The sequence below is a fragment of the Saccopteryx bilineata genome, chromosome 2 (genome assembly GCF_036850765.1).
Source record: "Saccopteryx bilineata isolate mSacBil1 chromosome 2, mSacBil1_pri_phased_curated, whole genome shotgun sequence".
Taxonomy (NCBI): Eukaryota; Metazoa; Chordata; class Mammalia; order Chiroptera; family Emballonuridae; genus Saccopteryx; species Saccopteryx bilineata.
Genome location: NC_089491.1, coordinates 114,509,889 through 114,525,890, shown reverse-complemented (window position 1 = coordinate 114,525,890; position 16,002 = coordinate 114,509,889). Strand labels below are relative to the sequence as shown.

Below are 16,002 nucleotides of genomic sequence, written 5' to 3'. Positions count from 1 at the left end.
AATAGGCAGCAGGAAGAAACAGGCTTCCTTGCTTCCCAATAAATTGAGCTGTGTTACACAAAGCCTTTCAGTTACATCTGATTTTGTTAAACTGCTGTAGACCCAAGCCAAGGTCATCTTCAACTACAGGACAGCTTCTACAATCATTTATTGAGTACTTTCTGAGGGCTGCTGACCTATTCTGTTTAATTGTCATCAGAACTCTGGTGGATAGAAGGACAGGAAATGAAATTCAGGTATTTTGCACCAAAGTCCACATTGATTGTGTTTGGAGTAAGAAAAAGTTTACACTGCAAATTAATTTTTTATAAAGTTTTCCCTCTGCTTCCTTTGAGGAACACAAGCAATTGTCAAGATTCATAACATTATTTTTGTAGCTTCGCCTGCCTTTGCAATGTTCTTACACTGATTCATTCCCATTTAAAGCAAATCCAATGTATGAAAACTAGAATATGCAAAATACACAAACAAGGGGCTAATTCTTTGTTTCCCCAAAATACCAAGTAAAGCTTTCCCATGGCATTTTTTAAAATAATAAGATTCATGATTACATATAAAATATAATTTATATTCTCTTCAACACTGCATGTCAGGGTAGTGGAGGAACTAAAAAGTTTTCACAATATCCTCCCAGGTTCATTCTCTTATTCTTTTCCTCTCTCTCCATTTTCTATCATTATCTGTTTTGTCGCCTTAGATTTGTAGATCACATATATAAATTTTTTGTTGTTTTCTAACACACACACACACACACCACATTTCTTCAGAAAACTAGAGTTTGTGGTTATAAGCACAGCAGAAGAACCAAGTTGGCCATTCACATTTCTTTGAAAGTATTGTCAAAGAGCAATGAATGAATTGAAAAGAAAGGGATTGGCTGCTGTGAGCTCTAGTCCTTTAAGGGAAAACACTTTGGCTTCATAACAGAAGGAAAATGGAGAGCAATCCAGTCAATCTTTCTACTTCCTCCCCCCGAATATATGATAGTTTCCTGTTGGATCCAGGTACCATTCCCTTGCTTGAGCACCACTAAGTTGCCGTGTGCAGTGCAGTGTGGGAAGGTACACAAGCTGGACTTTTTCCTGAAGCTAGCCAGGAGTCAGGAGAACTGGATTGAACACCCAGCTCTGCCATTTCTGGATTGAGTGGTTCGTGAGCCATTCATCTACCTGAACTTCACTTTCTTCTTCTGTAATATGAAGGGGTTCACCTGACTTTTTTACCTCCTTCAGGTTCTTTTACTCCTGTTACCCAAGTTAGTTTTATCCGTTTATGTTTTCTTCAAAGAGAACCTGGCAATAGGCCTCTGAGCATCGGCGGTGTACCAAAGGGAAGGTGTGGGGAAGATCAGCTGAGATGCAGGCAATAAGGGGGTCACTTTCTATAGATGATCTTAAAACTGACTAAAAGTCAAACTAATTTTTATTGTCATGATGTGCCACTAATTCTAAGCAAGGTCAATGATTAAGCCCCCTAGGGAGTACCTCTGCCCAGCTTCCTGCTCTTTGTTGACCACACTGGGCATATTAGAATTTCAAGGAACCTAAAGTTAAATTTTCATGTATTCATTTAAATGAAATGAATGTTTGCTAAAAGGAGAGTATCGACATGGTGTCATACTCGTTTTTGTGGTCCATGTGGGGGACATTAGCAGAGTAAATGTGTAATCAATAATTAAATGAATTCTCTGCGCCCGGGCTACAAACTTCCCTGCATCCCCACCCATTATCTCCCACTTCCTTCCACCTCAAGCAGGAGAAAGCTGTTCTGTCCACTGAGGCTCCAGGTCATTTTCTCCCAATCGTCAAGATGGACTCCATCGATTTTCCTTCTCCATTTTCCGCTGTTCCCTCTTTGCTAAAGCTGTTCCCAGCATAGATATACATTTTCTTTTGTATCAGAGAAATTCCCTTAACATTCCTCTTCTGGTTCTTGTCTTTTCTTCCATTCCCAGATGTGTCTTAACTAGGCAGAGTATATTGGTTGCCTTGTTGGTCTTCTTTAAACTTTCCATCCTCACTACTTCTCTCACGTGTGTTTGCTAAGTTTGTCAATGGACTAACCAAAAAACATGCTTCATTTTCACACGCAGCGCTAATGCCTACTTCTGTTTTAAACTCTCTCTTTGAGGTAGGTTGAGGTGGAGGAACTTCTTAGGAATCACTCCTGTCAAAGGCAGTGAGAGAGGAAGGGGCTGTGGTTGGATTATCCAGTGAGGAGAGAAGGGGGGAAAGGTGAAGCCTGGGGTGAGGGATAGAAAAAGAATACAGAGAGGGAAATTGAAGCATCGCTTTCTCTTGGAAACCCTTCCAAGCTTCCTCTACCTCTTTCTCCTTCTTTCTCTATCCCACCTTACTGACACTGACTCAGCTCTCTCTCCTCTGTCCCCATTGGCTCTATTTACATAACCCTATGTGTATGCAGTATGTAAAACTTCTCAGGGGTAGGTAAATTTTTATTTAGCAATGCCTTACTCCTACACTCTGAGTTTCTTGAGGACACATATATGATTTACTTGTCTCTTGTCTCTTATATACAGAACATAATTCCTGAAGAGCAAAGCTTCTAAAAATAAATGCTTGAGTGAATTAATTAATTTATTCATTCATTCATTCATATTAGAATGAGTAATTCTCAGGTAACTTACCAACAGTGGTAGGGAAACATTTTGCTTATTCTATCCTCTTTTTCTCATCTATCCTCACCCATTTTTTCTATAATTCCTTGCCAAGATGGTATAGTGATGAGTTTTAAGAATGATATTGTATGAAAGTTGTACAACATTCCACAGAGTCAGAAAACTTTTCTGAGAGTTTTAAGCCTTAAAATTTAATTCACAACAGGCCAATGCTCTATCCACTGAGCAAACCAGCCAGGGCGAGTTTTCCTTTCTATCCCAACGAGGCCTCTGTAGGCCCTGAGTGTTGCTGATACTTAAGAAATAAACATCCTCTAACTTTTCTTAAGCTGTACTGCAGTGTGGTTTATTTTAGTATCCATAAATACCATGCAAATGATGATCCAGCACCCAGTTATGTTATTTTAGTGGTTTTCTTAGGGGTTGCAACCTGGCTGTGCCTGGGAGCATCCTATCAGGGCTAGAGAGATGTCTGCAGTGGGAGAAGCAGTGGAAACTTTGTAGCTGAGAAAGTATCCTAGCCTAAACTCAAAGCCTTTGTTCACTGTAACTTCCTCCAGGCAAAGTGTGATGTCCTGACTTCTGCACGCTGCTTTGCCTGGCAGAGAAAAATTTCAGTGCTCAAGAAGTTGAACTTAGAGGATACTTATTTATTCCTCAACTATTTTCCCTTTTAGAGACATAAAGAAGGAAAGAATATAGAATGGATACAATTGAATATCTGGGTACCAAGTATACAAATAATACTTTGAAAATTAATATCTGTAGTCATGAAATAGACCCATCAATGAAAATGGACCCAACTCCCTCATTTTCCTTCAAGTGAAGCTGAGACCCAGAATCTTCTTTCTTAGGCCTTGGGAGAGGCTCCCGACCAGCGTAGACTGAGACAAGGATTCTTGTCCAAGTTTTATTGAGAGGATGCTCTCTGGAGAAATCTACAGGAGAGGTGGGGATGCAGAGCAGAGGAGAAGAGGCCAAGCCAAGAGGCGGCCTCGGCTGACATCTGGTTGCAGCCTGGTCACACAGGGAGAGGTGGAGCATGATGATACCTCATGAACAGTTGCTCACCTTATGGCAAATGGCCTGGGCCTCGGTACCCCTGTGTTAGTCAACCACTGACTCAGGCCAGCCTGGTGATGGTGGAGGCATAACTTCCTAGGCATCTCTGGACTAGGCCACTCCCATCAGCTAAGGGTGATTCTCCAGGGAAGGGTCAGCTGTGTGTCATTTGCAGCCCCTGCTCCCAGCAGCGTGTGTGGGTGGGGGTGGGGTGGGGGGGGATATGGGCACCAGCCTGGTGAAGGTCTGGGAGGGACACTTACAGCATCACTACCTTTGCCCAAGGTTACAGCACTAGTCACAGCGGAGTTCAAGTTTATACTCCAGGTTTCCATGATCATCTTTTTCAATTACAGTTTACATTCAGTGTTATTCTGTATTAGCTTCAGATGGACAGCACAGCGGTTAGACAATAGTGTACTCTACAGAGTGGCCCCCCTGATATTTCAAGTATCCACCTGTCCCACTCATAGTTATTATGATATTATGACTGTATTCCCTATGCTGTACTGTAGATCTCTGTGACTATTCTGTAACTACCCATCTGTATTTCTTAATCTTTTCTCCCTTTCCCCTGATCTGTCCAGACCATTACACCACGTAGCCCCCTTCCAATAAATACCACGTGTTCTAATGGAACCTGTGACCCAGTACCATGGCAGTCTATCAAGCATGGCTCTTTTTCTTTGCCTGACAATAGGGGGACCACACAGATAGCAAACAACCATTGAGAAGTCAATCCTGAGTTGACTCCAAGCAACATCAATAGAAGGCACAGCTCAGACTGTTGACCCCTAACATGTATTATCTTATTGAATCCTCACAAGGGACTTACTATCCCCTCCTTACAGTGAGGAAACTAATGCTCAGAGAGTTTAAGTTACTACACAAGTAACCTAATGGCAAGTTACTGGGCTGTGTGTGTGTGTGTGTGTGTGTGTGTGTGTGTGTGTGTGTGTGTTAGAGTGACAAACAGAATTTGGGCCCAAGCAGACTGGCTCCAGAGGCTGTATTACTAACAAGTACTATATGGGGGTGAGGAGAGCACATATGTCCTATAGTCTGTGGAGAATAAGTAAAGAATACAAATCAGTGTATTTAGTAAGTAGGCATATTACAGAGTGTCACACTGTTATTCCTCTTAGCAGATTTTATGTTTGGCTGTTAGGATGTTTTCCAGATTCTAAATCAAGTAAAATTCACTTGTAGCAGTAGATTAAAACACACTGGAGGTGGATAACCATTTCATTGGCAATCTAGAAGCACACCATCTGTCTCATTTTTCCTTCCATCTGTGTATTCCCATTCTAGAGCCCAGGGGTCACCCAACATAAAAGACCAAGGCGATGGAAAGCATGAATGTAGAAAGGAAACCAGATGAGAGGGTGAGATGAGGCAATAATCCAGAAAAGTTAAACCTAAAACCATTCCTGGGTTTGGCAGGGACAGCTCTATAGTATTCAAACTGTCTGGATGATAATAGAGCACATTTCACTATGTGTGTGGTGGACAGTGGACATGGGGGCACCATATGATGCCCCTCCACCAAGCTGCTGTCCATGCAGTGGAAAGAGAAGGCCAAGTAACAAAAGCTAATGTATTGACCGCTAACCTGCCATATGCGGACCACTGTGTAGATAGATTATCTCATATACTCTTCACAACAGTCCTTGAGGCAGGCACTATTTTTATGCCCCTCTTGCAAGGAGCTAACAGAGACTTAGATTGAATAGCATGTTCAATGTCACAAAGGAATGCAGATAGAGTTGGAGATTCAGATATGGACAGCCCCGCTACAAAACTGGCACATAACCACTCTGTTCTCTTTCTCCTCGATGATACAGATGATAGAACTTTTAAGCTTCTCATGCTTTTTATGATCATATACTTACGAAATACTGCTTTGGGGATGTCCAGAGTTAGGAGGCATTGAGAACATGCACAGGCCCTTCACTAACATTGACCAACAAGCCGTTTCTCTCTGTTGGTAGGATAGGTAGATTGGAGTTCTGAACAGTTACAAAAAAAACACAACTGTAAAGGGTTCTTTATTAACAACAACAACATTGGGATTAAGAACATGGAGGCAAACGTTTTGAAATCTATCTAAAGATAAATGACATGAGACAAAGGGTAATAGCGGTAAATGAAAGAAATGACAGTGGATACAACCCAAGGGGTATAGAATAGAACCAACCCAAGGCACACATTTATAAGAAATTGAGAGTCGGAGAGTTCTTTCTAAAAACCCTGACCTTGCTTGGCAAGCACTGACCTAGCTGCACTGCATCAGGCTGAAATGCTTGAACCTTTGTGGCTGATTTAAGTCCCAAGAGTGTAGATCTGGAAGCAGCTCTAATAGTAATCACTATAATAGCTCCTTCCCTCTCCCTACCTCCCCCCACCCCACTCACAGCCCCTAGCAGAGTAACAAGAGTAAGTCCCATCGGGTTCTCTTACTGCTGTATCTCCCACCAGACCACCCATCACACAGGCCCCCTCACGCTGAGATTCAAGCAGAAAGGATTTCTCAGCACGCCTATCCTTCAACGTTCATTAACTTGCAACCTGATCCTGGACACTGGCTGCTAGCGTTACTGGGTGGTCTTTATCTCCGCTCACACTATGGGGGACAAAACCCAATTACCTCCTTGAACTCTCATAGCCGTTCTGTAGAGTGTGACCTATTTTTAGGGACAGTTGTGCTTGCTCCCCCTAGCTGCACAGCATGGGCATTTTTGTCAAGTTCTCCTTGCCCTGACTCTAAAACAGAGGTTGTTGTGGTATATATCATTTTAGAGGCTTGCTTGCTGATTCCTCTACCCATGATCGAATTAGAGTGTCACAGTCAAGAGTACTAACTGCTATGTTTTCCAAAATGAGATTTCAAATCTTAGCTACGGGACCATGTTCCAGATCTGGATGTACAAGTTGACAGAATTAGATGACATGTCCCTTTTTGTAGAAGCATTTTAATCAGGGCAGGCATGGACAATTCCCAGAGTGCATTTTGCTTCCTTTTTGAGAGCAACTCCAAATCTTAGTTACTGTGTCAGGAGGACTTTTGTAGTTGTTTGAAATGTGTCATAAAATTACAGCACAAGGACTCCTTGAACATAGTTTTCCTATGATATGAGGCATCACTCTGTTCTCATCAGATTTTCCTGGCTATTACGCATGACCTTCACAGCAAAACAATGTACAATCACGGACCACCCAAGGCAGGTGAATTTAGCAAAATTGTTATTTTTTTTCAACTGATAGGTTTGTTTGTGGTGTGTGTGTGTGTGTGTGTGTGTGTGTGTGTGTGTTTTAACCTGCACATCTGTTGTCAGTGTTAAAGTAGCGTTTCCATTTAGCAATGCATCAGAATTATCTGGGTGTGATCTGAACAAGTGGGGGAAGTCTCTGTTCTCAGATCTGATCTGACCCGGAGGGATGAATCCTCATTGCGTGTAGCATGTGGAAATAGTGTCCTCTAGTGGACAACTGCATGTTGAAGCAGTTCTTAGCAAGTCTCATCTAGGGAAAAGGGAAAAGGAAGCAGGCTCTTGGTTTTGTAAAAGGAAAAACAAATCCATAATGACTTTAATGTCCTCTAGCGGGTAAGCTATAATTCCTTTTGGAAAATCCTTCAGAAAAAAAGTCTCAGGGTAGTGATGAAAGGGCTATAACTTAAGAAATAGCAAATAGGTATAAACACACTCAATAAAATATGATGTGCTTTTTAAACAATGCTTAGCATCCAATAATTTTCATTTCTCATTTCATCCACAAGTAATTTTAAGGACAATGTGTCAAGTGAAATTATTATTGCCTAATATATCTTGTAATATATAAATTCTTTTATGTAGGAGCCAATATTTTTTTCTAAATTGAAGACTTAAATACAAGCTTCAGTAATTCTTCCCTTCTCAGGCCCATTCATCCTGCTTGACTTATGATCATTTCCTCCTTTTCTCTCTTGATTCTTATGTCCCGACATTGTGGTGTCCATAGCACAATGCCGACGTGTGCTACATATTCTGTAGATATTTGCTAACTCTCAGTATGAAAAAGAAATGAGTCCTTCCAATTAGGCTAATTTTGAGGGGAAAAATACTTTGAGAATAACGCAGAACTCCAACACCTCGCCATTGCCGGACAGGCATAAATCTCCGTGTTGGCGGGTTGCCGCCTGGCTTCTTCAGCCAGCAGGAGGGAGAGTCTCTGAGCAGCTCCCGTGGCTTGACCTTCATGCGGCACCAGGGGGCGCTAAAGGAAGCTTATCAAACCCTCATTCCCCTGCTCTGAATATGATCTCCTAAATGATTATAGTCTTCTTATGCTTTATTTGCTGCTGAATTTTGGCTCCAAAGGTAGTATTGTGTTACTAAATTCCCATTCAGAATATTTTCTACCTAAGGAGTCTGAGCAACAAATTGGAATTTTAAACCCACTTTCACCAATAATGTGAATAAAAATGATGAAGTGGTCAAGGACCTATGAGAGTGAAAACATTGGAAGTATGGCAGTCCTGGTTGGTGCACAATGGATAGAGCATCTTCCCGAGCACTGAGTTCACCAGCTCAACCCGAGAGGGCGCTGGTTTGAGCACTGTCAGGCCGCATAGGAGAAGTAGTCAGTGGGTGCACTAGTAAGAGGAACAACAAGTTGATGCTTCTATTTTTTCCTGCCCTTCCCCCCTTTATCTCTCCCCCTCTCTCTCACTCAAATCAATGAGGGAGGGAAAAGTATGGCAAAAGCCTATTGTACCCTGAAAGCACAAACACACCTTGGCCATGGATTTTCAGCTGTGTGAGTCTCTGATGTACACTGCACACTGAGCAAAAAGGTGCTGCTTCTTCATGCAGCTCTTTCTCTTTGCTGAAGGTAGCTTTTCCAAATCTGTACTGCTCTCCTTAAATTTTCTTCCCCATTCTATCTATAGAAAAGACAAAGACCTCTAGGAATAAGCTACCTCTTTACTGCCTCTCCTTCCTTTCCCTGATCCTACAAATACTTTCTCTCCGCAATCTCTCTCTCCGTTTCTGTCTCTTCTCACCAAGCCCCGCCCTCGTGCTTGCTCACCTTTGTCTCTTTACTTCCTAATCCCCCACAGGTAGTGGGAGTGCTTTACACGTGAGCTAAAAAGTAAGCTTTACTCATCAGTGTCAGCTTCTCATCTATTTCAAACTCTGAAATTTCCATGTGGCTTTAGAAAGCCCCAGCACAGGGAAGACTTCTCGCCCGCCATTTCCTTCCTGGATACCAAGTGTCTCCAACCACTTGACGTGAGCAATGAGTTATTTTAGGTCTACTGCCTGTCTGCTCCTGTCCAGTGTGCAAGTCTTGTAAAGTTAAAGAGATTCCATCATGAACCTGTTATTACAGAATGAATATGCATCAGGACAAGAAAAATCATGCAGCTGAATGATTCTATATTTGTAAACTAATGGTTTAGAAACCTAGACAGAGGTCTTAGATAATGAGATCGCTAATTTCTCCATGAGAGGCAAGATTTATTCATCTTAAACATTCTATGGAGTTTGATATGGAATAACTCTCCTTATCCTTGTCTACACTTCCCTATTGTGCTTTTTAAAAACTTAACTTTAAAAAATGTTATCATGAAAGTTCTCAAAGGAAACATTTTTTCATCCAACTTCTCGAACCAGGTGACCTTTATAATCCTGGCTGTGGCGATCATGGCTTGACTTGCCATCATGGTTTTATATAGGACAGTTTACTTCACTTTTTAAACCAACCTTTAAAGTGTATCTCGACCTCAGAGATATTTTATTTTCCACTCCATCCACATAATTCACGGGGTGTGAAATGTATTGGGGGTAGAGATTAATAGAAAAAGCAAACTAATAGAAACAATTCTTCTGCCCAAAAGCTCTGTGAGGGGCGGGCTCAGGTAGTGGAGAGTTCGGAGTACAGTGAATGCAGTCCCGGTGGAGCAGGTGAGAACCAAAGAATGTAGTGATAAAACAGTGCATATACTGGGTGAGGGGTGTGGGCGGGGGCTCACGTATTTTGTTGTTTGGGCAGATTGAGTCCAGGAGCTTGGGTGATAGAGATTTTGGAAGCATGTGCACAGAGATCTTATTAGAGTAATTAGCTACTCTATTAAATGCAAAATCCTTGAGAGCAGTGAAGTAGATGCTCAGCAAACAAAAGTGGTGATCCTGAGAGATTTCTAATTTCTAAGTTCAGCATATCCTACCACATATGGCCTGTAGGGGGTGCACGGAAACAACAGTACAGGTTGTCCTAACAGTAAAAGCCTAGACCTCCCCTGGCTGAAATCCCCCAGCTCAGCTCGGAAGCCTCTCGGGTGACACCAGGGACACCCTGCCCTCATCCCCAGTCATTGTGGATAGCAGTGTCACAGTGGGCACAGTGAAGTCTCAAAGTAGGTGGTGATATATTAGAACAAGAGGTTTCTAGAAAAAGGAAAACATATAGCATTTTAAAGTTGAGAGGAACCTTAGAGCAGTAGTTCCTCATCCTAATTTCACATTCTACTCCTCTAGGGACACTTTGTATCACTTCTAGGTGTTCTGCTAAATAGAAGCTTTCTAGGTAGAAACTTTTTCTTTCTACCGAGATAAAATTTTTAGGCAGAAAATACTCTAGTCAAACCCAAATATTTAGCCTCAGTAGCTCTGGGCAGAGTTGAGGAGACAGATATAGTTAGAGAGCTACACATATAATAGCTATATATTGATATATACACATGTATATTTTCAAACATATACATACATTTAAATGCACATATTTAAATCCATGTATCTAAATACCTATGTATATACAAATATACTTAAATTGCTATATATTTATATTTATATATTTAAATGACTCCTGCTTACGAAGCACACTCTTAGTAGTTTGGGTCCAAGTCGCAGGGACATTCCTGGGACCATGCAGCTAGTGGCAGAGCCTCTATGAAAGCTGTGGTCCCTCTCCTTGATGGAAGCAGAGCTCTGAAACTAACGAGATATCAATTGCAAACTTGCAAACTTTTTCAATGGTTGTCTAAAACCAGTTTCACTTTCAGCCTCACACTCTTACTGTGTCACGTAACACTGGGTTCCTGGAACTGGGTCTGTTACTAAATGTCTTAGGCTCAGAAGATGTGGGTGTTGGAAGATGGCTTCCTTAGTGTTCTAAAAACGCAAGAACTGAGAAAAGTTAACTGACTCGTTTACAAAGAACTGTAAATCTGATGGGAACTGCCTGTCAAGCCTGGGTTATTCAACCATCAGAACCATAGCCCGTTTGTGGCTGGCTATAGGTTACCTCACGTTTTGATCTAAATCAGTGATTTTCACAGGGCCTTGGGGGAGAGATGGGCTGGTGAGTCCTGGGTCCTTCTCAGACTCTTCACCAAGCCCAGCTCTGTATACACTTGTTCTGCGTAGTGGCCTTGCAAGAAAGCTTTTCTTTTTCTTTCTTAACCAAAAGCCCCAGTTTCTAAAAGAGTTTGGAGACCATCAATGTGATTGTTTCCTTAGACAGGCTGTTCGGGATAGACCTCTCCAGATGGAATTGGAGGCCTGAGGGGGAACACAGGTCATGTGTGCCCTGGTACACATGTCTCTCTTATGCTGTGACAGTTTTGCTCAGGTCATGCTCATTGCCCTGTTTGGGAGCATTTTTTATGAGATTCTCTTAGTCCGATTCCTCGGTATTGGTGCAATGAAGTGGCCAGAACGAATTCTCCCACCTATCAGTGCTCTCAGTGCATCTGTGACATCTTACAGTGTCCCGGGTCTGTTTCTAATGAATGTAAATCCAGAAGTAATTCCCAGGAAAGCTGCTGTGACTCTCAGGGATAGTGTTTTTGTTTGTTTGTTTGTTGGCTACTTAGGAAACTTGATCTCAGTACAAGAGTGATAGTCTCTTAGAAACTTGTTTATAAATTTTTATTTTGTAATTTTTTACAGATTTGCTCTGCTATGTTGTATGTCATTTATGTCTAGAAATTATTCTGGTTTTTTATCTTTATAGTCCATTCTAAAAGTTGTATTTTACCTTTTCATTTAGAAATTAATACAAGTTTTTAATGCTCCCAGAGAAAACAGTAGTTGTTCAACGAAACCTCTGGCCAGAAGGACGTTTGAGTCGCTAAGTGTCTGTTTTAATTTCTGAGAGAAGCAAAATCGAATCTAGGACCCAGAACTCAGCTTCACCCAATTAAGATCCTTCCATGACAACATGGGGTCCTTTGAAGTTTATGAAACAATTTTAAGATTTCATCTTCTGCTCTCCTGCAGTCTGAGAGTTATAGATGGTCAAATATACATCAATTAATAGGTGACATTTCTAATACCGGGTAGGCATTTTAACATATATATTTTCTCCACCAAAAGCTCATTCTACCTTCCTTCATCTCCTCTCCAACCTTTCCTCTTTGTATTTCAAAATCTTGAAAAGAATAAAAAGGGGGTAATGGAAATAAGTAGGAAGGAACCCCGGTTTTTATGTAATGCAAACTATGCCATGATGCTATTAGTAACCGTTACCACTTATCGAACATTTACTATATTCCAGGCACTGTTCCAAATGCTTTCCATGCATCATTCAACACAACCCTACTATTATTATCGCAGTTTAACAGAAGAGAAAACCATGGCCCCAGGAGTTATGTCACTTGCTCAAGGTCACCTAGCGGTGGCTGTGGGAGTCATGGGAGGAATACAGGTTGTCCGGCACTGGACCCCAGCTGTCAACCACAGAGCATACATTTGCAAGGCCTTAAATTTCTACCCAAAATTTGAAGCTGGTTTCTGCCTTAACATGTCCTGTTTACATACACCCATGATAGACATTTGTTGCATTGAGTTGAATTTTTGATGAAATTTGCTTGCATTAACTAAAATATAAGCAAAATGCTGAAGCAGAATTTTAAAAAAGCAGCGGCATCGTTTCTTCCTGGGTTTTAGCTTGGGTCTGCTGAACAATCTCCTACAAATGTATGTAGAAAAAATCACCTGTCCTCATGATCACATAAGACATGAGCCTACATAAGAAGCAATCCTGCTTGCCTGCTCTTTCCATCCCGGGCTTAGCGAGGCACTAGAAAAGCCCTCCCTTAGCAAAGAGAGACGAGCTTACTGGTTAGCCTCCAGCCAGGGTTCTGCTAAAGCCCGTGAAGGGTGAACCCATGCATTCCAGAACTTAAAGAGTCTAGAAATGAGGTCATCATTTCACTCATCTGTCTCATAGTGAAAGCTTCAGAACATTTGGGAAGGGGAACAATAAATTGATTAAGGGTTCCTTGGTCATTATTCTAAACAATAATCACCTTATTCTGAATGCTTTCTATTCTTTTCCCCCATTTTCTCTGGTCTATTAAATCATTTGTACCGCAAGGATGTTGTCAATGTATATACACTCGTGAAGGGCGGTTGGCACCTTTTCCCCCAGTATGTAGCCTCTGGATCGGTAACTACAGAATTTGAATTTTTTCCACATTCAACATTTCCTGATGACAGAAGCACAAGCACATAATACACTGGGAGAAAAAGACCTTAGAATTCCTGACTAAAATATAGCTGTTTTTCCAAGATTTGGTGGGTAATTTTACTCCATTGTGCTTTATTTATTCTTAGTAGAACTTTTGCGGGTTGTTTTTTTAGGATAGTGTCAGGATAATTGTTCAAAACTGAGCTATGGGCCAACCCAAGGGCATTCTCCTGGGAACAGTTCAGCTAAAACACACAAAAGACCTCTCCTCTTACCAAAAATATTTCTTCTTAAACATAAAGATAAAGGAGGAAGGTTTTGACATGGGATAAAAATAACAACAAAATAAATCTGTGACTAACTACTTTAAGTGATTTTAGTGCGTAGTTAGATGGCCAATAAATCATGTCTCCCAGCCCTGTCTCTTCATGTTTTTAATAGGGTGATATAGAAGAAGTCTTCTGTACCCTGCAAGGTGCGCCCTCTATGCCCTTCCTTTCTCAAGAAAAGAGCATTGGCCACGAGGCAGTACAAAACATTGGTTAACCTGAGACCTCAACGTTTCTTCAGCCCTTATTAATTTTTAAAACTTTTAATGAACTGTACAAATAACAAGTCCTAATTGTAGAAATTTTGAAAGTGTATTTAAGTCAAAGCAAAAACAGAAATTATTTTGTAGTCAGTCTCACCCTCAGGGATAACTAACCTTACCATATTGTGTGTATCTCTCCAAACTATATACTCTCACCTCCACACACTCACACGCCATACCCAGAGTAAGGGCTGATGACAATAATAACAGCAACGGTAGCAACAGTAGGAGGCATAGGCACCAATAGCAATTCCACCAGGAGCAGTAGCAGTGGGAGCTCACTGACGGTGAGCCAGATATAACTGTAACAGAAGTCGCAGCCACAATAGCTGCTGCTGCAGAAAAAGCTGCCGCCATTGCAGCAGCTGGATGGGAAGTGTCTTGATAGCAGCAAATGCAACAGTAGCCATGATAGTTGTAAACTACCTGTTATGTAGAATTTATTATGTGCCAAGCACTGTTCTAACTGCTTTACATGTATTTGCTCAATTAATCTTCACAACAACCTGATGAAGCAAGTGTACTAGCTGTATCCCCATTTTACAGATGAGAAAACTAATAGATATTCAGGTTAAATAATGTGCCCAAGATCACACAGTCTTAAGGGGCTGAACCTGAAGGGAACCCCAGGCAGTCTGGCTCCATTACCCACTCTAACTACCACCCTGGTGGCAGTAGCAGAGGGTACATGAATTCCAAAATACAGTAGGGGAGTTGTTTTTACAATTTATATATTCTTTTTTAATAAGTAAATGAATTGTGAGAGTGATTCTGAAATTGGAAGCATAGAATAAAAGGATATGAAATAACGTTTTTAAAGAAAATCTCATAAATAAAATGGTCATTTACAATTTTCAACTTGTCTTTCAAAGATAGTACACTTTGCAAACATTTTTGCTCCCCTACTTCATTATTTCTCAATAGCCGCTATCTCTTTGCATGCCTGTCTAACTTCTTAGGATCTCTGTGAGGTCAAAAAAAAAATGAAGAGAAAATTAACCATCCTGCTTACTTTGCCATAGCCCTCAGTTTACAGGTACATTCCCACCTATTTCTATGCTTCATCAGTACTTCTAACTGAATGAAGCGATAAGAAATAAAATGTCAGAACCCACACCGAAAGCAGCGTTGTTGTACACCAAATGCATAGCAGTGCACTAGAATTACATCTAATGCTGACAGCAACAGCAGCTAAGGGGATACAAAAAAAGACTTAAAAATAAACAAACCAAGAGAAGAGAAATGTTGCTGAGGGTTGGTTCTATTTTGTCTTCTGTAATTCCATATTTTGAAAGTGTAGGTTCCAGCTTATATTTATAATACTTAATCTGCAGGTGCAGGTGGAACTGTGCCTTATCCACGTGGTCCCCCACCTCTAGGAGGCAATACTTTAAGTAGTGCAAACACTGAAACAATCACTGCAATGCATTCATAAAATTTTATCTTTTGAATAATGAAAAATATTAAATCTTGGGCAAGATGTGTGACCCCTAATGTAAGTTTGAATTTTTATATTCTTCTTAATAATTGTCAACTGCCAGAAATGGCAAAGTTAGAAGTAAATAGACTTTAAATATATAGTAACTTAAAAGGGACAAAAGAAGGCCCTCAAAAGTTATCTCAAGACTTTTCTGCTCAGGGTTTCAAGCTGAAGTTTTGGTGATATGATTTGATTTAATTTCCAAGTCTCTTATCTGCAGTTTATTCTTGTTACTGCAATTGCTACTGGTTTTTAACTTGTACACAGGAAACCAGTGCCAATCAATTTTGTTCCCAAGGTGACAGGAAGCCCTGGTTGGTCAGATGTTGATTGTGCTGGCTGTTCATGCTCCACCCATCTTATTTTCTTCCCTTTTGGCTGAACTTAAAACAAATTAATCCTTAGTTGACATCTGGCAGACAGTTTTGGTGTCTTCTCAGTGATTTGTTGACCTGCACAGTTAAAAAAAAAAGAAAAAGGAAAATTTCAGTACATTAAACTTGGAGACACCAAGCAGAAATGCTGTCTCAACTCCTTTGTACGGGCTTGCGTGGAATAAGCCCATCGTTTGACTTGTAAATTGAAAATGCGAACTTTCTCAAGTAATAAAACATCTGTTGATTAAATATTTCGCCTTTATTTTTATGACGGCGAGTGGCTGACCTCACCCTATTGTAAATTCCAGACTTGAAACGTGCATCAACGGCCAAGTAAGCACTCAGAGAATGTTAAGCTTTTTACCAGGTCTCTGCTGTTCGTGATTAATCTTTCGCC

General features: G+C 40.9%; 1 protein-coding gene across 2 annotated transcripts in view; it reads left to right on the top strand.

The window, feature by feature from the left end:
• PTPRR (protein tyrosine phosphatase receptor type R) overlaps positions 1–16,002 on the top strand; it is a 299,896-nt gene that overhangs the window by 185,838 nt on the left and 98,056 nt on the right. The gene's annotated exons all lie outside the window — the stretch shown is intronic.